General features: G+C 45.2%; 1 long non-coding RNA gene across 1 annotated transcript; it reads left to right on the top strand.

Moving 5' to 3' along the window:
* The first annotated feature begins 1,140 nt into the window (after positions 1–1,140).
* On the top strand, positions 1,141–19,253 carry LOC307033846. The gene is made up of 2 exons (XR_013806675.1): positions 1,141–1,702; positions 18,917–19,253. It is a non-coding gene; the product is annotated as an uncharacterized lncRNA (long non-coding RNA).
* Positions 19,254–21,043: the final 1,790 nt, after the last annotated feature.

The raw sequence follows: 21,043 nt of genomic DNA, 5'->3' as shown, positions 1-21,043 counted from the left end.
GAATAAAACAAAAACTGTCCAGTATCATAGATCCATCTCACTCCAGGGTGATAGCAGGACACCCCATCTAGTAACTCAGAAAAAATCAGGACATTCTGATGTACAGTTTCAAAATAAAAGACCTTTGAAGTATCATATATGAGCTATCATCCCTGTCCCCAAAGGTCTTTTATTTTGAAACTGTACATCAGAATGTCCTGATTTTTTCTGAGTGACTACATGGGGTGTCCTGCTATCACCCTGGAGTGAGATGGATCTATGTTACTGGACAGTTTTTGTTTTATTCTCATCTAAAAACAGGGATGATAGCTCATATATGAGACTTCAAAGGTCTTTTATTTTGAAACTGTACATCAGAATGTCCTGATTTTTTCTGAGTGACTACATGGTGTGTCCTGCTATCACCCTGAAGTGAAATGAGTCTTTGATACTGGACAATTTTTGTTTTATTCTCATCTAAACACAGAGGGAGGATTTTTTTTTGACTCTACCGTAATGCATAGGATATTCGCGCACCGCAATATCACGTGAGGGCTGGCTTGACCGCAGTCTAAACTAGAGAGAGAATCGCTGTCAAGGGGGCTACAACTACAACAAGATGAACATATTTGACCGTGATTTAATTGTAATACGTTTCAAAAATGATGCCGAAGTAACAACATACTGATACCGGTTAGTAAAATCCATGAATTAAGGCTTTGACAAGTCTGCAGACAGACGGCAGGCGAAAAACCTTTTAAAATGCGTGTTTTCTAATGGAGATTTGGCTAAGCTAACGTTGTAAATGCTCCGACCATCCACACTCACAACAACAGCCTATACAGACATAAATAAACCAGCGACTGTATTCGCCATGACACAGACAGTATGTGGTTTGTACTTGTTTAACTTTTGTCTAGTTTCTGAACAGATATGAAGAGCTGTGAGCTCTGAGTGCTAAGAGCTAACGGCTGTGTTGTTTTTCTGGGGAGCTCATTGAAGAGCGTCACGGCTCCGCCTACACTGCGTTACTATACACAAATTATTGAGCCGTTTCCGCTCTACATCCTGAACTCCTCCCTTCGATGCAATGCACTTCCGTTTTGGCGGACTGGGTTTGTTTTGCTAGCTAGCTCCGTTGTGCCGACAAACATGGGCGCGGGAAGGGGGGTGCTGAGGGCGCTGCAGCACCCCCTAGCGGCAGGCAGGGGGTGCGGAGCTCCCCTGTCTGAATTATTATTTGACGGTTATTGCTGCTCCCGCTGTGCATAATCTGTGTAATATGTAGCCAATAAATTCCACATTGTTGGTAAAATAATATTTCGGCCTGCCCCAAATGTTTTTTCTGTAGCCCCGGACAATTCTACCTCAATAATATAATACATTAACCGTGCTTTACGTGAACCTCATCAAGACACTAGAAAGGACGGCAGGACTGTAATTTCCCGTGTTCAGTGAATGCAACAGAGGCAAGACACCAGACCAATCAGAGAGTTGCATGGAAATAAAAGTGTGCTTGTGTCATTCAAGCTCGCGGCTCTGTGTGTGTGCGGAAATAGCGCATTTAGTGTGTGTGAGAGAGGGGGAGAGAGAGAGGGACCGGTGCCAGCAGCAGGGATCGTGTTGTTAGCATCTGGTTAGCTAGCTGCACTAACGGACATACGGAGCTGTTTGTTCCACAACAAGCTGGAGGAGAGCTCTCCTCTCAGACTGAGAGGCTCAGGTGAGCTAAAGGACTCTCTGAGTGTTTAGATAGTTAACTTTAGTCTAAGTTATCTCAGTGGGTCTCAAACGGTTTGGTCAAAAAATATTCAAAAGATTATTTCCGCGGCACACCCTCACATGATCATTATAGTTATAAAAAAAATAAGAGAATAAAGGAAAAACAGTTATGAAATACTATATGGCAGTAAAACAAGAATACAGTTTGAAAGGGGAGTGATTTGTAAAATATCCATAAAGAAAAAGAACATCTGCTTACAGTTGTGTTTCATCTGGGTGTTGAGAGATGTATTCATAGATCTCTTAATGTTGCTCTCAAAGTGCACCAGATTGATGCTTTTAACTTCAATATTTAAAAAAAATCTTCCCGGGGGAGCATCCCCCCGGACCCCCCTAGAGGAGGTGAGGTCCGCTCCCCACTCGTAAAAAATAGCACTTTACCCCTGCCTATATGCCGTGAGCTGATTATCAAGCCTTCATTGTAACAGTCGCGGGTTTACTGTGTGTTTGCGTGGGGGAGTTTTTTTTGTGCGTGCTCTATGGTGCCCGTAATACTGTTCACTGGAGTCCAGCACCTCCGCACCCCCACTCAAAATACCTTCCCGCGCCTCTGCCGACAAAGCACTGATATCGCAGAGACAAAGAGGATATAACAATTACAACATGAAGAAAAGTGGTTCGGGAACTACGTGTGCGGTAGTTGGTTGCAATCACTCGAGAAAGCACCTGAACGAGTGGTTAGATAGAGAGTGCTACGACCACAAACCAGCACCCAGCACCCAGCCATGTTGTTCATTAAATACAGATAAACACAACAAATACTGCATGCATTGTATTTTTTAATATTATATATGAATATTTTCATAGTGATGTAATTGTGTGGGCTGCTTTTATATTTTAATTTGTAATACCTGTTAGGATTAAACATGTGATCTTTCTTGTTGAAGCCATTTCTTTAGTTTCCTCTCAACAATTAATTCATTCAGTGTTATTTATGTACAGTATGAGCTTAATATGAATGATGAACTGTGTTAAAAGAAATTGTAGCACTCTAAGGAACATATGAAATGCAATAATGCAATAACAGTGCAATAATGAAATTAAATTACATCAAACTTTATTTTCACTCAAACAGTACAGGCACATATGATATATTGCACAGCATAAAGAGATCATGTAAATTGTGCATTATGTAAACAACAGACAACTGTTGGCTCCTGTGGGCATGACCTAAATAAGGCAGTTTATTTTGGTTTTATGCTGGGCCACGTCGTCATGTTATCCTCCCAGTTTTGCACTGAATTCGGGTGGGGGAGAGTAACGCCATCTCCAGTCAAAGAAGTAGAATCGTGTTCCCAAGCTAGCATCACTGTTAGCATCGAAATCGCTGTGTTTACACCAGTGCCCGTCTGACTGTTTACATCGGTTTACACCGACAGACGCTGTGCAAAAGACTTCCGGCGGAAATGAAGTGCATTTGTGTAGTGTCATGGCGCTACCCGTGTTTTGGCGCGTAAACTTTCTATAGATACTACCCCAGTTCCTCACGAGTCTAAAAAACAACTCACGTCAACGCACGTAAGCAACGTGGGCGCCAACGTGAGCGCACTCGTGACCAAAATATTTGACGGCGCTGATTGGCTGAAATTATGTTTCGGCGGCACAGTTTACTATTGAGACTTTTGCAACGTGCTGGTTGCTGCTGTTTGGCTCGGGGGCAGCGCCCCGTAATGATAAACTAATGCCAAGGGCAAGGCCAGGCAGGAAACATGTGACTTATCAGTAACTTTAGACATCGTAACACAATTTTAAACAAGATTTTATAGTAGATTATACATTTTACTGATACCAATTGTATGATATTTACCTTGTTCATTAAAAATAAAAAATATAAAATATATATATTTTTGAAATATATATATTTTTAAATAGTTCTTTTTTAATTTAATATTTTTTTTAATATATATTTTTGTATCTGGGAAGAGGTGGGGCGGCGCCCCTAGCGCCCCTATGGGCCGGCCGCCACTGCTTGGTACATAATTTACCAAGACAAATTCAAAATTATTGCGGGAAGATCCCACAAAAAGCCATCTTCTCCTGTGGAAGAAAGCACATTAACTGCCACGTGTGTGTGCAAAACATGTCATGTGATGTGAGACTGATAGCATCAATAGTGGATTGGGTAGGCCGCAGTCATATTCCTATCTGGATTCTAAACTCAGTTGGCTCGGGTGAACCGGTCCTCTCTTCTGGAGTGAAACTATGTTCCCAGAGATTGACGTCACTTGTATCCAAACCTTCTAATTTAGTTTTAAGCTCATCTCTTCCTGGACTTCGCCCCTTTCTAGTCACCCATAAACAATTTCTGAACTTAAACGGAAAACGTGTGATAGTTAGATATGACCTGACCTTTGCCCTAGGTAGCTTTTCCATACATAGGAATATATTCAGCCTTGTCAAATTGATTGGAATGTCCCAACAAGACCAGATAGGTGTGATTACCTTTATCCTGCAAGAGTGACAAAACCTTCTCATTTTTAAAGTGAGTTGCATTATCCATTCTTATTCTCTCAGTTTTTAGGAAAAATTACTGATATGCTCTGCCATTTTAACAGACACTGTGTTCCAGTTGCTCTGGTCAGAGGATAAACATGTTTATGACTCCCTCCGTTATCAAAGATCACAAGGAAATACTTGTTCCCACTGGGAGTGTGGGTCAGAAAAGGACCTGCTATATCAGCACTAAAACTGATTATTGGTTCTTCCTCTATTATTTTAAGATGTTCAGGATGAACTTTCTTGAACCCATCCACCTCTGCACATTGAAGACATGTTGATCCGTGTGTGTTGTAAGTGCAATCGCAGTTTCGGTATGAGGATTTTATTGCTGAGACAATATTTTCTCATCCGAACTAGGCCCACATGGCCTAAACTGCTGTATCATTCGCGCACAACCTGAGGAGCTTCTTCAGGGGGTACGTGAATGCTTCCATCCTTTTTCCATGTACTAGGAAATATGGCAGTCAGGTGGTTAACTCGTCCCCTTGTTTGAGCAAGCGCATTCACTTCTCTATTACCCTGATAGTGGAATTCGATCTTATCTGTATGGCTACGGACATGATTCCACTCTTGGTACATGCCCGCCCTTAACTCTGCAATAAGACCCTCACTAGATGTGCATGTGTCAGCACTTCACCTTTCACATTTATGAACTGCTTTTGTTCCCAATTATTAAGCTCTTCTTTACCTGCTTTGTAACAATAATCACTATCAGTAACATACGGATGTGTGTTATTTTACCTTTTATAGCAAAAAGAATTCCCTCAACAATGGTATTTGCCTCAGCAGTTTGTGCTGTAGCCGGGATTGCACCCTTTTGCTTGCAAAGTACTTCACCTGAATTAGTTTTCATTATAAAGGCCCAAGTGGCTGCTTGGTCAGCTTTTCGCAAACTCCCATCTGTAAACAATGTTCTTTGGAGCAGCGGTTTTCTGTAAAGGTTTCATTGTTTCCCTTTCGTGGCTTACTTCCTGAGGTTATCTACACTCCACATCTGGATCAGGCATCATCATTTTCCATTTTCCCCATCTACTCATCATTTTATTTTTATTTATCTATTTTTTTGTGTTAACCTTTTTAAAACTTTTTTTTTTTTAACAGACATTGCTCCAGATAACAAACCGTACATCAAAACATGTAACAACAAACAACTAAACAAAACGTAACTGGGGAGGGGGGGGTGGATGCAAGGATGACTTCCTAAGACAGCTGATTGTGACATACACAGGACATTACATACACAATACATTATACATTACACAGGATATGCCATATTGAAAGGGTTAGATAGGAGAGCTGCGGACAGTGAACCGCAATCCTCCTGTCTCCCCTCAAAATCCCCCAGCAGAGAAGCTGCACGCTCCATGTTCAGTAGGTCCAGATACTCCCTCAGCCATGAGTCCCTAGTAAAGCAGGCTGGTTTGCGTTCCTTCCAGTTTAATAGGATTAGTCTTTTTGTGGCTAAACAGCCCAATGTCCAGAGCCGATCGGTAGTCCTTGCAGGATTGCCATCTGGCTTGAGACCCAGTAGACATGCAATGGGACATGAAGGGAAATTAACTTTTAAAGATTCAGACAACAAGGATATTACTTCTGACCAAAGTTTTTTTACCGCTGGGCATTCCCAGAGTAGGTGCAACAATGTACCTCGCTTGCCAAATTCATGCCAGCATAAATCTCTGTGTTTATTGTCCATCTTGGATTTTGTAACAGGGGTGATGTAAGCTCTATTGAGAATTTTGAACTGTATGATCCTGAACCTTACACATTTAGAAGAGAACATAGCTGACTGCCAAATGGAGTTCCATTGCAAAGCAGACAGAGATATATTCAAGGCATGCTCCCAGCACAGTTGGACAGGAGAATAGGTTTTCGGGGCAGCCCTAGATAATAATTTATAAATGTTAGAGACCACACCTGATGATATGATTGCTTTCTTGAGGCGCTGGTCCTCTTCCATACATGAAGCAGGCATGGCTCCCTCCTTACATTTTGTACTAATAATAGATGCTAGTTGTGCATATGATAGAAAAGATGAGCCTGAGAGACCATACTGATTTTTGAGTTGTTGAAATGGAAGGGTTTGGTCTCTATATATCTGTCCAATTGTAGTAATACAAGCCTTCTACCAGATATTATTACTTAAAGTGCCTCCTCCTGCAGAAATACAGGGGTTACTCCAAATGGGGCAAGATGGTAAAGAGAGCCCCTCTATGTTGAGTCTCCTGTGCAGTTGCTTTACAATAGAGCATGAAAAGCGGATGATGGTATTATCCATTGAGGGTGGTGGTTTTGGGCAGTACCACATTGATGCCAGAGATATGTTTTGGTTTACAGACATGATGGATTGCTCCAGGCATTGCCAACTGCCTACCGAAGAGGCACTTTTGTACGCCCACGATAATGGATACTTTGCATTGAAGGACAGATAATACTGGAATACATCTGGGACTCCCAAACCTCCCATTGTTCTTGGAATGACCAACTTATTATGTGCGATTCTGGGTTTCTTATTATTCTAAAGGAACTGAGTGAATAGGGATTTGATATCTTTAAACTATTTTAGTGGGAATTCAAGAGGGATAGAGGAGATAATATGAGAAAGCCTTGGGAGAACATTAATTTTCAAGGTTTCTGCTCTGCCCCATAGAGAGAGTGGTATGGCCATCCACCTGTTGATGTCCTCCTTAATGGACTGGAAAATAGCAGGGCCGTTAAGGCTAAAGACTTTAGAGATAGGAGAGACGATGTTAATTCCCAAATACCTCATTCCATTTGTTTTCCAAATAAAGGGGGTGCTCATTAGGTTGTGTTTATATGTATATGAGTTAAGTGGGATTGCTTCACTCTTGTTCCAATTTATCTTATATCCAGAGAAGCTGCCAAATAAATGTATCATATCAAGAACTGCGGGTATAGAGAGTGCTGGCTTGCTCAAAGTAAGAAGTATATCGTCAGCGTACATATTTAATTTGAAATCGTGTCCATGAATGTTCACACCATATATGTCACCATTAGCACGAATTGCACAGGCTAATGGTTCTAGAGCCATAATAAAAAGTAGGGGACTAACAGGACACCCTTGCCTCACACCACGGTGTAAGGGGAAAGGTTTTGAGATTAACCCATTAATTCTAACAGAAGAGAAGGGAGCGCTATACAAAGCCTTAACCCAGCTAATCAACTTGGGCCCAAAGCCAAATTTTTTGAGCGTGTAAAACAGATATGCCCATTCTATTTGGTCAAAAGCTTTCTCAGCATCTAGTTATGCTGCAATCATTGGCAAATAGCTGGAGCCTGCTTCTAGGATAATCTGAAAAACCCTCCTCATGTTGTTTGAGGACTGGCGGCCTGGAATGAAACCTACTTGGTCTAGATGCACTATAGATGGAACCACCTTCTCCAAACGGAGTGCCAGTATCTTGGCTAGAATCTTGTAGTCACAGTTTAGAAGGCTTAAAGGGCGGTGGTTACCCATCAGAGAAGGATCTTTGCCCGGTTTAGGCAACAATGAGATAATGGCCCTGCTCATGGAGGGAGGCATGGCTTCAGATTCTAATATTTCATTGAATAACAACAGTAAATATGGTGAAAGCTGTTCTTTAAAACATTTTTTAGAACTCTGTTCCAAAACCGTCGTCCCCTGGAGTTTTCCCTGATGCCATCTTCATGATTGCGTTTTCTATTTCATTTTGGGAAACAGGTGCCTCCATAGCAGATCTGTCAGCCAAACTGACGCTCGGGAGGTTAAAATCTCAGAAAAAACTATCTAAGGCTTCTTCATTCAAGTTATTTTTTGTGCTATATAATTTAGAATAATAATTCTTGAAAGATTCATTGATTTTGGCTGCATCACACTGTAGCCTGTCATGCTCATCTCTGATCGCTGGAATAATCTGTCTGTTTTCTATTTGTTTCAATCTATGAGCTAACATTTTCCCTGCTTTGTCTCCGGATTCAAAGTATGTTCTTCGTAAACGAAAAAGGGCAAAAGCTGTCTCCTCATGTACAAGTTTCTGCAAATTAGTCCTAGCGGTGAGAAGTGAGTTCCTTAGATCTAAATTGGATGGGTCTAGCATATGCTGCTCTTCTAGAGTCTTGAGTTTAAAGTTTAATTGGGATTTCACCTCCCTGCGCTTTTTATTCTCTCCCGAGGAGAAACTAATTAACCAGCCCCTGCATGTTGCTTTAAAAGCTTCCCAGACAGTAGTGACGCTTGGTACAGAATTTAGATTGATCTCAAAGAAATCTAAAATTTGGTTTTTAATGAGCAGTGTGCATTTTTCATTTTTGAGTAGAGATGTATTAAGTCGCCACTGTTTGGATTTGCAAGGGTTGGTTGGAGGGAAAAATGTGACAGATACCGCAGCATGATCACTTAATAATATACTATGCATTTTGATCTCAATAACATTCTGGATCAAATTTGAAGACATCATTATGTAATCTATCCTTGAGTAGGAGTTATGCGCACCGGAATAGAAAGAGTACTCTCGGGCATCTGGGTGCACTAGGCGCCACACATCTGTAATACCGAGCTCGGATTGGAAGTCCCTCAAGGCGACGGAAATGTTTTTATCTGAAGGGAGAGGGTGGCTGGATCGATCCACTATAGGGTCACAGACAGTTGAAATCGCCACCTATAATAAGAGGACCCTCTATGGACTGCAATACCTTTGGGCACAGCGAGGTAAAGAATTTAGATTGTAAACTATTTGGAGCATACACATTCACTAATGTCACCATTTCATTCTGTAGCAAACCTGAGACAATTATATATCTTCCCTCTTGATCGACATGTACATTGGATGATTTGAAAAGCATATTCTTAGAAATTAAAATACTGACTCCTCTACTAGCTTTTCCTCCAGGGGAAGAGAATATCTGCCCTACCCAATTCTGTCTTAGTTTTTTAGATTCCATCGCATTCAAATGAGTCTCCTGTAGCATAGCAATATCACAATTTAAAGACTTTAAGTACAACAAAATCTTATGTCTTTTGATTGGATTCTGAATTCCATTTACATTCACACTAAGCAAAATAATTTTGTTCAATTGTGTATCCATTTAAGTAAGGTAACAATCATATCGGATGCCCGGCTAGTATTTTGGTCAAATTGGAAGGGTGTCATCGACGCATCAAGGGAAGGGAGGGGAAATATATAAACAATAACTCAAGACCGTAGAAAATACAACACAAGATTACATAAAAACATAGAGATGCTACCACCCTTCCCCCTAACAATACACACATAAACACAAAAACAAAAATATATTGCCAAAAGCTAATACGACGGAAAATACATTGAGATGGAGGAAAGTCCATCTCTATCCGTGAAGAAAAAGAAGAGCCGCGGAGCTCAGGTGCGGAGAGGTAATCCAGTCCTTCAATAGCCAATAGGCCTATTCATTTGTCTGCCATTAACCACAACTTTGATAACTAGTTGGGGTTTACATTACAGTATAGCCTGCATCAGAATCCTAATGAGGGTGTGTGCGACTGTGAGTCAGTGTATGTGCGGGCATGCGTGTGCGTCAGTGTAAATGATTGTGTGTGTGTGTGTGTGTGTGTGTGCGTGCGTGCGTGTGCGCTTGCGGTGGGGGCGTAGGCCAACTCACAGTCTTGTGGTAATGTCACATCCCAAATAGATCAGGTCCCTTTTCTTTTAGAACTTTCTCAGCTTCCTTGGGTTCTTTGAAATATATGAAAGTCTCCCCGTTGATGGTTATGATGCGTCTGGCAGGGTACAGGATGCCGTGCCGTAAGTCTTCTTTGCGCAGTATGCTACGGAGCTCTCTGTATGAATCCCGCTGGCGCTGTATCTCCATTGGGAAATCCTGAAACATGCGAATATCATGTCCGTCCCATGTCAGCTTTCCTTTAGCAGACGCCAGCGTCTTAAACACCTCATTCTTATCGCTCCATCTGAGAAAACGTATGATGATATGCCGCGGAGGGTGCCCAGGGTCCGGGATGGGACGCAGAGCGCGGTGGGAACGCTCTATCTCAGGTGCGGGGATTGTGTCACTCAGCTTCAGGAAGTGTCGGAGAATTTTATCCAGTAGTGGGGAGATGCCACCGGCTTCTTTACCCTCGGGGAGGCCGGCTAGGATGAGATTATTTCTCCGACTTCTAGCTTCCAGATCCAGCATTTTACCCTGGAGGGCTTTGACATCTTTGGACAAATCACCCATTGTCTTCCCTTGGGAATGGGCTTGATCCTCTATCTCGCTAATGCGCTTCTCTGCGTTGTTTATTCTTTGAGAAGTGGCCTTAGAGTCTTTCTTTAATTGAACAATAGCCTTGTCCAGATTGTCAAACCTTATGTTACAGGTTTCTTTAACGCTTTGTATTTCGGAAAGCAATTGGCTAGCCCACTTGGGGACGTGTTCCTCTTCACCAAACATTTCCGCCATGAGGCCGCTGTCTTTCTTTGCTCTAGCTCTGGTCAAACTACTGCCGGGCATTTAGACGCAGATGTTTTTACACACTAATAGAACTGACTGCGCATTACACTTTGAGACTTTCAGTTTTGGTTAAATCATAGTTAAGTCTGATTACCGCCTGCACCCGACTACTCCGCTCAGCTCGCCGGTGTCATCACGTGATCTCTCCTCAAGCTCCAAGTGCCCCCCCTCCCAGGATCTACTCATCATGTCACGGGATGGAGAAAAATAGGACCCAAATGCAGAATGAGGAGGGAAGCAAGTTTCAAAATGGAACAAAAGGCAAGCTTTAATCACAAAAAGCTGAAAAAACAAGAATCCAAGAAAAGGTACAAGGAACGAGGTAGCATCCAAAACAATGAGGGACTGTGACCAACATGAAGGGAGACATGAACGACAAAAAATGAACCAACACTGAACACATGAAGAGACAAGACTAAATACAGGGAGGGGTAATCACAAGACGAGAAACAGCTGGGCTGGGGAGGAGAAACACAAGGGCCACAGGTGAACACAATCAGACAACTAGACACACCAGGGAAACTAACGACAGGAGTAAAAACACAGGGAAAAGGACCAGACAATAAACCAGGAGGAAAACATGACACGGAGAACAGCAAAACACCCAAACCTAGACATAAAAACGTGACATAACATGAATATCGTGACAGAACCACGGGCACGGCAGAGGACCAGGAAGGGGTCTCGGGCAGACCGCCGGGGGAAAGGCAGAGTTCGAGGAGAGGGTCTCGGGCGGACGGCCCGGGGGCAAAGCAGAGTTTGAGGAGGGGGTCTCGGGCGGACGGCCCGGGGGCAAGGCAGAGTCCAAAGAGGGGCGAAGACCACAGCGGGCGAACCCAGGGGACCGGGCACTAGGGCGAAAGCAGCGGCAGGAAGAGTCAGGGGGGCGGGTCCGAGGGCGAGGACCGCGGCACTCAGGGGGCCGGGCTCGAGTGCGAAGACCGCGGCTCTCAGGGGGCCGGGCCCGAGGGCGAAGACCGGACAGCTCCGGAGGCCGGGCAGGAGCCGGTGTCGACCGGACAGGATCCGGAGCCGGTGGGACAGGGGTCAGCAAGATCCTCCACGGAAGAGGACACAGGGCTGGCAGGACCCCCGGCAGGAGAGCAGTCGGCGGAACCTCCAACGGCACAGGACATAGGGTTGGCAGGACCCCCTGCAGAAGAGTAGTCGCCGGGACACCCAACGGGACAGGACATGGAGTTGGTAGACCCCTCGGCAGGAGAGCAGTCAACGGGATCCCCAACGGGACAGGACATGGAGTTGGCAGGACCCCCAGCGGAACCTCCAACGGCACTTGAGTAGGGACTTGAGTGGGGACTCGAGAGAGGGCTTGAGAGGGAACTCGAGAGGAAACTTGAGAGTTGACCTGAGAGGTGAGTTGAGAGGGATCTTGAGAGGGAACTTGAACGTGACTCGAGAGGAGACTCGAACGGTGACTTGAGATGGAACTCGAGAGGTGACTTGAGAGGGGACTCGAGAGGAAACTCGAGAGACGGCTTGAGAGTGAACTCGAGAGGGAACTTGAGAGGGAACTCGAGAGGGGACTCGAGAAGAGACTCGAGAGGAGACTTGAGAGGGAACTCGAGAGGAGACTTGAGAGGAGACTTGAGAGGGGACTGGAGAAGAGACTCGAGAGGGGACCTGAGAAGGAACTTGAGAGGGGACTCGAGAGGAGACTCGAGAGGGGACCTGAGAAGGAACTCCAGAGGAGACTCGAGTTGGAACTTGAGAGGAGACTGTGAGCACAGTGAGAACATGTGTGCAATGCGCGTGCGTGGAAGTTGTGTGTGAAGTCTGAGAGCGTGTAGCTCTCGTAGCAAACTTTTGGAGAAATCAGGTTATGATCAGATGAGCAAGTTGATCACTCAAAGTTTATAGCGAAATACGATGTGGGGAATGTAATGCCACCGAAGAAACCAAACAAAATGGCTAAAGTGCCATTGAATGAAAGCAGCGGTCTTTCGGGAGTGAGTGAAACACAAGCAGTAGAGGAGAACGCCATGGAGAGCGGGGCCTCGCAGGTGAACCACTCTGAGCTGTCGGTACTAATACGCCCCATAATAAGAGAGGAGATAGGGGCTGCTTTCGAGAAATTCCAGCCGCAGCTTGATGCTTTAAAGGGAGAACTTGACTCATGTTGTCAGAAGCTCGGTGATATGGAGGAGGGGATAACCGACATGGATTGTAGGGTTGCTATACTCGAAACCGAAAATGGCAATCTAATGAAGGAAAACAAAGAGTTCAAAGATAAAATAGAGAGGATGGAGATTCAAAGCAGAAAGTTTAATCTACGTGTGATTGGACTGAAAACGGACATTGAGAAGAGCAATCCCATTGCCTTTGTGAAAAACTTTTTAAAGGAGGCGTTCGGAAGTGAGTTCTCATGTGAACCGGCAGTCGAGATTGCATACAGGATTGGGCAGGGGACTGATTTGAGACCCAGACCTATGATTGTCACTATGCAGAGATATCAAGCTAAGGAAGCTATCTTGAAGCTGGCAAAAAGTAAGGGAGAGATTATTTTCCGTGACATGCGAGTGAAGATATTTCCTGATATTACTCCGGATATTGCCAGGAAGAGAGCCCTATTCAATGACGTCAGGATGAAACTGCGCAAGGCTGAGGTGAGGCATGGACTATTGTTCCCCGCAACGCTCATCGTAACCTTCAATGGACAAACCAAACTTTATCGGGACTGTAGTGAAGTTGAGCACTTCTATAAAACAGTGATAAGCCCGGTTTCAGTTTCTATGTGCAGATAAATGTTGGGTTATTTATGTGATGGTGTGTGTGGTTGAAATTGTGTTACATGTAATGTATGTATGTTTTAGTTCAGCTCTCATTTTGATAGGAAGTGAAAAAGAGATAACATTTAAATTGCCATCTTAATGTTGAATAAGTTACCAAGTAAAGGGTTTAAATTGGCTCATATAAATATATGTAGTCTAAGAAATAAAGTGTCTGAGATAGAGGAAATATTATCATGTGGTATTCATTTGTTAGCAATATCTGAAACTCACTTAGATGACACATTTAATGACGCTGCTGTGGATATTGATGGATATAGAATATTTAGAAAGGAAAGGAATGCATATGGAGGTGGGGTGGCAGTATACATTCAAAAGCAAATACCTGCTAAAGTGATATATGATTTGATGTCTGCTGATATTGAAGTAATTTGGTTGCAAATTAATTTACCTCACTTGAAACCTTTGTTGGTAGGATGTTGTTACAGACCTCCAAATGCAAACTTAATTTATTTATTACAATGATGTGAAATGTTAGACAAAGTTTGTGATCTTGACAGAGAGATTTATTTTATCAGAGATTTAAATATTGTCTGGAATATGTTGCACTGTGTGTCACAAGTTAGACACTTCTATTATTGTTTGTTTGGTGGCTCATCTAAACTCTCCTGTCATTTCAGATCCCACCTTCCTCCAGGCCCTTGTAATCAGCTCACTTCCCTCACCTGGTCTCCCCAGCCCTTCCCCTCACCTGTTACTCATTCCCTCATCACGCCACAGCATTTATACCACCTCACTATCACTTGTCCTTTGCCAGATTGTCTTGTCGTTTCCGCCAAGCTCTCCAGTGAGTTCTCTAGCCTAGATTTTTGTCCTGCCAGGTATTTGATCCCTGCCTGCCTGTTTACAGATCTTGAGTTCCTGCCTGCTCCCTGTCTGGTTTTGGTTGCCTGTCTGACGGATTTCCTGGTTTTGACCCTGCCTGTCCCTGACCTGAATAAACTGAACATTGCTATACACTGGTTGTACCTGAGTCGTGCTATTGGGTTCTGATCTGTACCTGTACAATCTGGCCAACATCAACCCAGCCGACTCATCGACAGAACCGCCTTCGCAAGATATCATGCCATGAGCAGCAGCTTACCTTCATGGCTGAAGCTATGCAGGAGATGGCCGCTCGTCACGAACGGACCTTTGTGAATCGCCGTGATCATCTTCAGAACCTTCCTGCTACGGTCCAAAGTCCGGAACTAACTCCAGCTTCCGCTGTTCGAATCCAGAATCCTCCGGCATCGGATGCACGCCTGCCTCCTCCGGAACGCTACACTGGAGCCCCAGGTTCGTGCAGACTATTCTTGGTCCAATGTTCCCTCGCCTTCAAGCTTCAGCCTTCCGCCTTCCCAACAGAAAGATCCCGGGTGGCGTATATTTTCTCTCTTCTCACGGGCAAAGCTAAAGACTGGGGTACCGCCGAATGGGAGAGACAATCCTCTGCCTGCTCGTCTGTAAGCTTATTCTCCGATGAACTACGTAAAGTCTTTGATCACGCTAAACCCGGAAGAGAGGTCGCTCGGGGACTGTTTAACCTGGCGCAAGGAGGGAGATCTGTGTCCGATTACTCCATGGAGTTTCGTACCATAGCCGCAGAGAGTAACTGGAATGCTTCTTCACTTCTTGATGCCTTCTACAACGGTCTGTCGGATCGCCTTAAAGACGAACTGGCAGCTCGGGACCTTCCTGCTGATTTAGATGAGCTGGTGGCTCTCTCCATCCGCATTGACTGCCGTCTGCGGGAGCGGAGGAGAGACAGGGTTTTCTCCGTCGCCCCTCAGGCTCCGCCTCTCCCGTCAGCGCATGCTACTGAACAGGTGAGAGGAGGATTTTCTAACTCTTCTGAACCAATGCAGCTGGGGCGGACCCTGCTCTCCGAGGCTGAACGACAGCGCCGCCTGCGGGACAACTGCTGTCTTTACTGCGCCAAGGAGGGTCATCTTGCCTTCTCTTGTCCTGTAAAAGGCAGGGCTCACCAGTCATCCAGAGGCCGCTGGTGAGCCAAATTATGAATTTAGAAATGCCCTCTCGACCCTTAATCCATGATCAGCTGAGCTGCTCTGGGAAAAAGCACACTGTGGCAGTTCTTATTGACTCTGGTGCTGATGCCAGTCTTTTGGACATAACACTGGCCTTTCAGATGGGACTTGGTCGGGAGGTTTTGGAGAAGCCCATCAATGCTACAGCTTTAGATGGTCGTCTTCTCTGCAGAGTGACACACCGTTCAACTCCAGTTCAAATGAGCATGTCAGGTAATCACAGCGAAACACTCTCTTTTCACCTTATCCATGCACCACATCAGCCTGTCATTTTGGGGTTTCCTTGGTTAAGGAGGCATAATCCTCAAATAGATTGGACTTCAGGGACAAATAGAGAGTGGAGTGCTCATTGTCATGCTGTCTGCTTAAGATCTAGTTCCTCAATTGATTCCAGTCAGCTAATTATCTCTGAGTGTCAAGACATTTCCGGTGTTCCCAAGGATTACTGGGACCTTAAAGAGGCCTTTAACAAGGTTCGGGCCACCTCACTCCCGCCTCATCGTGCTAATGACTGTCCTATTGACCTGTTACCTGGTACTTCTCCTCCTAGAGTTCGACTTTTTTCTTTATCGGCTCCTGAAACTAAGTCAATGGAGAAGTATATCAATGACTCTTTGGATGCAGGGCTTATCCGGCCTTCATCATCTCCTGCTGGTGCAGGGTTTTTCTTTGTGGGTAAGAAGGATAAGACTCTGCGCCCATGCATTGACTAGAGAGGACTCAATAACATCACTGTCAAGAACAAGTACCCCCTTCCACTTGTTTCCTCTGCATTTGAACTGTTACAAGGCGCTACTATTTTTACCAAGCTGGACCTACGTAACGTGTACCATTCGGTGAGAATCAGGGAGGGGGACGAGTGGAAGACGGGATTTAACACTCCTAGTGGACATTATGAGTATTTAGTCATGCCTTTTGGACTCACCAATGCACCTGCAGTCTTCCAGGGGTTAGTGAATGATGTTCTGCGGGATCTACTCAATATCTGTGTTTTTGTATTCCTGGATGACATTTTGATTTTTTCCAAGTCAAACAGGAGCATGTGGTCCATGTTCGCCTAGTCCTCCAGAGGCTCTTGGAGAACCACCTCTTTTTCAAGGCCGAGAAGTGTGTGTTCCACACCACAGAAGTCCCTTTCCTGGGATTTGTGGTCTCCACCAGAAACATCAAGATGGATCCTGACAAGACCAAGGCGGTGACTGACTGGCCACGCCCTTCAACACGCAAGGAGCTCCAACGCTTTCTGGATTTTGCCAACTTCTACCGGAGGTTCATTCGAAACTACAGTTTGGTGGCAGCCCCTCTCACAGCTCTCACCTCTCAGAACATTCCCTTCCGGTGGTCCTCTGTGGCCGAAGGGGCTTTTGGTGAGTTAAAGTCACGCTTCACCTCCGCTCCTATTTAGATTTTTCCAGATGCTACTCGGCAGTTTACTGTAGAGGTAGATGCGTCTGACACTGGAGTTGGGGCAGTTCTTTCTCAACGGTCGGCCGAGGATCAGAAGATGCACCCGTGTGCCTTCTTCTCTCGGAAGCTGTCCCCGGCAGAAATAAATTATGACATTGGAAATCGAGAACTGTTGGCAGTGAAACTTGCCTTGGAAGAATGGAGACACTGGTTGGAGGGAGCAGAGCAGCCTTTTGTGGTCTGGACTGACCACACAAATTTGGAGTACATCCGTTCAGCTAAGCGGCTGAACTCTCGTCAAGCCAGATGGGCTCTGTTTTTCACTCATTTTGATTTTTCTCTTTCATACAGACCTGGTTCTAAGAACATCAAACCTGACGCCCTGTCTCGCCAGTTCCAGCCAGAGAGCTCTCCATCTCATACTGAGAATATCATCACTTCTACATGTGTCATTGGTCTGGTGACCTGGGAGGTGGAGGATAAGGTCAAGCGCTCTCATGCTGAACACCCAGCCCCAAGTGCCTGTCCTGTTAACCGTCTGTTTGTTCCTGCCACTCTCCGTACCCAGGTTCTCCAGTGGGCTCATAACTCTCGCCTGGCTTGCCACTCAGGAGTGACACGGTCCCTAGGACTGATTTGACAGCGATTTTGGTGGTCTTCCATGGAGAGGGATACCAAAGAATTCATTGCTGCTTGCCTGGTCTGCACCCAAAATAAGACCTCACGCCAAGCTCCCTCCGGTCTTCTTCATCGCTTGCCTATCCCTCATCGTCCCTGGTCCCACATGTCCTTGGATTTTGTCACTGGATTACCAGCCTCAGACGGTAACACAGTCATACTCACAGTCATAGACCGGTTTTCCAAGTCTGCCCTGCTTATTCCATTAACCAAATTACCTACTGCCAAGGAAACGGCTGAAATCATGCTACAACATGTGTTCAGGCTGCATGGTCTCCCCAGTGACGTTGTGTCTGATCGGGGACCACAATTTACTTCTCGTTTTTGGTCCGAGTTGTGCAGGCTGCTGGGAGCCAGTGTCAGTCTCTTGTCCGGATTTCATCCCAAGTCCAATGGCCAAGCAGAGCGAATGAACCAGGAGATGGAGACTGCCTTACGCTGTCTAGCCTCCTCCACTCCCTCCTCCTGGTCGAGGCAGCTTCTATGGGTTGAGTATGCCCACAACACCCTTCCTAGTTCTGCTACTGGTCTTTCTCCATTCCAATGCTCCCGCGGATACCAGCCACCCCTTTTCCCTGCACAGGAACGTGAGGCCAGCGTCCCATCTGCACAGGCGTTTGTAAGCCGATGTCGACGCATGTGGTTAAAAGCCCGCTCCGCGCTCCAGCGCTCTTCCGACCGTTATCAACGGACCGCCAATCGTTGTCGCAAGCCAGCTCCACAGTACTCCCCAGGGCAACGTGTCTGGCTCTCCACACGGGATCTCCCTCTCAGAGTTGAGTCAAATAAGTTGTCTCCCCGTTTTGTAGGCCCATTTCCCATATCTAGGGTCATCAATCCTGCAGCTGTCCGCCTGCGTCTGCCCCGTTCCATGAGGATTCATCCTACCTTCCATGTGTCCAAGATCAAACCAGTTAATGTGAGCCCTCTTCAGCCCCCCTCTAGACCCCCACCACCACCCCGGACTATCGACAGGGAGACTGTTTACACTGTCCGTCACCTCATCAAGTCCTGGCGACGTGGTAGAGGGTTGCAGTACCTGGTACACTGGGAGGGTTATGGTCCTGAAGAGCGTTCATGGGTGCCCGCTCGCAGTATCTCTGACCCATCTCTCATTACTGACTTTCACCAGGCTCATCCCAATCAACCACGTGGGACGTCAGGAGCCGTCCATAGAGGGGGGGGGGGGGGGGGGGTTCTGTCACAAGTTAGACACTTCTATTATTGTTTGTTTGGTGGCTCATCTAAACTCTCCTGTCATTTCAGATCCCGCCTTCCTCCAGGCCGTTGTAATCAGCTCACTTCCCTCATCTGGTCTCCCCAGCCCTTCCCCTCACCTGTTACTCATTCCCTCATCACGCCACAGTATTTATACCACCTCACTATCACTTGTCCTTTGCCAGATTGTCTTGTCGTTTCCGCCAAGCTCTCCAGTGAGTTCTCTAGCCTAGATTTTTGTCCTGCCCGGTTTTTGATCCCTGCCTGCCTGTTTACGGATCTCGATTTCCTGCCTGCTCCCTGTCTGGTTTTGGTTGCCTGTCTGACGGATTTCCTGGTTTTGACCCTGCCTGTCCCTGACCTGAATAAACTGAACATTGCTATACACTGGTTGTATCTGAGTCGTGCTATTGGGTTCTGATCTGTACCTGTGATCGTGACACTGTGCCCTTAAAAACAAGCTGCAGACATTAATAATACATGTAACTTGGTACAAATGGTGACTAAACTAAACTAGGATATGCATAAAGAAAGATGGGTGCAACTTGTATTGATCATATATTTACTAATTTTAGCCATGTATGTTCTCAGGCAATATCAATTCCAGTAGGGTGTTCTGATCATAATTTAATAATCATTGTGAGAAAGACAAAGGTGCCAAAAGCAGGACCAAAAGTAATTGTGAGGAGATCAATGAAATATTTTAGTGAAGAGTCATTTATACAGGATGTTCAAAAGATATGTTGGAAACATGTTTTTGAGAAAGTCGATCCAGGCGATGCTCTTGGTGTCTTTAATTTGTTATTCATGCAGGTGATTGATAAACATGCTCCACTTTGAAAACAGACTCTAAGGAACTTTAGAGCACCCTGGTTAGATGAGGAATTAAGGGATCTAATGAAACAAAGAGATGATGCAAAAAAAGTAGCTCTCTCATCAAGTTATGAGTCAGATGGGCACATTTATAGAATGTTAAGGAATTATGTTACAGCATTAAATAAAAAGAAAAAACAGTTGTATTATGGAAATAAAATTAAAGAGATAAAGGATGACAAGAAAAAACTGTGGAGTTTAGTGAATGGCATGATGGGCCGTAAGCCGAAATCCACCTCAACATATCTTGACTTGGATGGGACATTTTTGACAAAACCAGTACAAATTGCTAATCATCTGAATGCTTATTTTCTTGATAAAGTAAAACATTTGAGAAGAAATATGAATCAAACTATAAATAGTAACTCCACATTTCTAATAAAGGATTTAATTATGAAAAATAAGAAGTGTACATTTAAAATAGAAAAAGTGACAATTACAGATGTTGAATAAATGTAATGATAAACCACCAGGAGTGGATAATTTAATTGGTACATTTCTTAGATATGTTGCTAATTTTGTTGCATAGCCTGTCAGTCATATTATACATTTGAGTATTGATAAATGTATTTGCCCACAGGCATGGAAAATAGCAACAATTATTCCACTTGCAAAAAATCCAGCTGGACCATTTTCTGGTACAAATAGCCGTCCAATAAGTTTATTACCAGCATTAGCAAAGATAATGGAGAGAATAATTTTCAATCAAATACAAAAATACTTTGAAGGTAACAAACTTAATATTGTGTATCAACATGCTTCCTCTCTGAAGAACCAGCACCTTACCGTGGTAGAGAGGTTTGTGTGCCCTGATGAACCTGGGGGCTGTGTTGTCTGGAACCTTGTGTTCCTGGTAGAGTCTCCCATGGCAAATTGGTCTCAGGCAAGGGGCCAGACTAAGATTGGTTCACAAGACCTCATGAAAGACGACACACGAAGTGAGGATACCCGGTCCGGAGGGAGCCCGGGGTCCCCTTCTGGAGCCAGGCCCAGAAGGAGGACTCGTCGGCAAGCGTCTGATGGCCGGGCTTGCCACGGAGCCCGGCCGGGCACAGCCCGAAAAGGCGACGTGGGCAACACCTCCGCTTCTCCGTCCCGCGGGCCCACCACCTACGGGAAACAGCGATGGGGTCGGGTGCGCTGCCAGAAGGGTGGCAGTGAAGGCAGAGGGTCTCGACGGACCAGACCTGGGCGACAGAAGCTGGCTTTGGGGACGTGGAACGTCACCTCTCTGGGGGGGAAGGAGTCGGAGCTTGTGCGGGAGGTGGAGCGTTACCAGTTGGATCTGGTTGGGCTCACCTC

The sequence above is a fragment of the Notothenia rossii genome (assembly GCF_949606895.1).
Source record: "Notothenia rossii genome assembly, chromosome: 3".
Classification (NCBI taxonomy): domain Eukaryota; kingdom Metazoa; phylum Chordata; class Actinopteri; order Perciformes; family Nototheniidae; genus Notothenia; species Notothenia rossii.
Note: the sequence above shows the minus strand (reverse complement) of the source record. Positions and strands in the feature narration are given on the sequence as shown.